General features: G+C 44.1%; 1 protein-coding gene across 1 annotated transcript in view; it reads left to right on the top strand.

Moving 5' to 3' along the window:
• The window catches only part of LOC119591519 (sodium channel protein para-like), a gene marked incomplete in the record, with an annotated part of 263,120 nt that overhangs the window by 213,144 nt on the left and 49,151 nt on the right, over window positions 1-825 (top strand).

Here is an 825-nt window from a genome sequence, read left to right as displayed (position 1 = left end):
TAGTAAATGGATGTGTTGATGTTAGTATGCATGCATTTCCATGTTATATGTGTGTGTGTATGTCACGATTCTATGTCACACCCGCATTTTTTTCCACAAAACACGAAAACTGCAGGACATTTTTCAACTCCAGTCTTCACTGACACGAAGGGCTTTTGATGCGAATCACCATTCCTGCGAGCGACCCACCGATCGACCTCAGTGAAGATCGAACTAAAACCAACATTTCTCATTTCATAAAGCCGGTAAGTCTCAGCTCGTTCTTGCGGCGGGATTGAAGCGGACACCTTTTTTTTCTCTCCGTCGCGCCGTTCGCGAGTTCAAAATTTGCCTCCGTCGCGCCGGCCAGCAACAAGAGAAGAGAGTGCGAGCGTCATTTCTTTTTTTGCTCAAATTATTTCCTTCAGTGTCATGGGGTCTCATGGCGGAAGCGCTGCCCCCCCCCCCCTCGGGTGGCCCTCTGGAGGGTCATTTCTCCAACGCAGCGCTCACTGACTTCTGTGACCAAAGGCATTTAGCTCTTTTTGCTAAGTCAGGATCGCTTTACGTTTTGCCTCAGTGATACGGCGTAGAAAAGTGTAATCATAATTTAATTTTGAAAATCTATAATGTATCAGATGACCGAGGAACTGTACGTGAGCATATGTATATACATATGTCTCTATGTGTGCGTGAATATGTTAAATGTGCAATGAAGCAGTTTAATATGACGATTTCAAGTAAAGAGCTGCCTCACCTCAAGCATTCTGGAAAAACACAAAATTGCATAAGAAATAGCTTTGCATCGTAAGTGCCAGACATTCTTGATATGGAAGGAAAAAAACG

The sequence above is a fragment of the Penaeus monodon genome, chromosome 28 (genome assembly GCF_015228065.2).
Source record: "Penaeus monodon isolate SGIC_2016 chromosome 28, NSTDA_Pmon_1, whole genome shotgun sequence".
NCBI lineage: Eukaryota > Metazoa > Arthropoda > Malacostraca > Decapoda > Penaeidae > Penaeus > Penaeus monodon.
The sequence above is the reverse complement of the archived record's forward strand: the minus strand, read 5'-3'. Positions and strand labels throughout refer to the sequence as shown.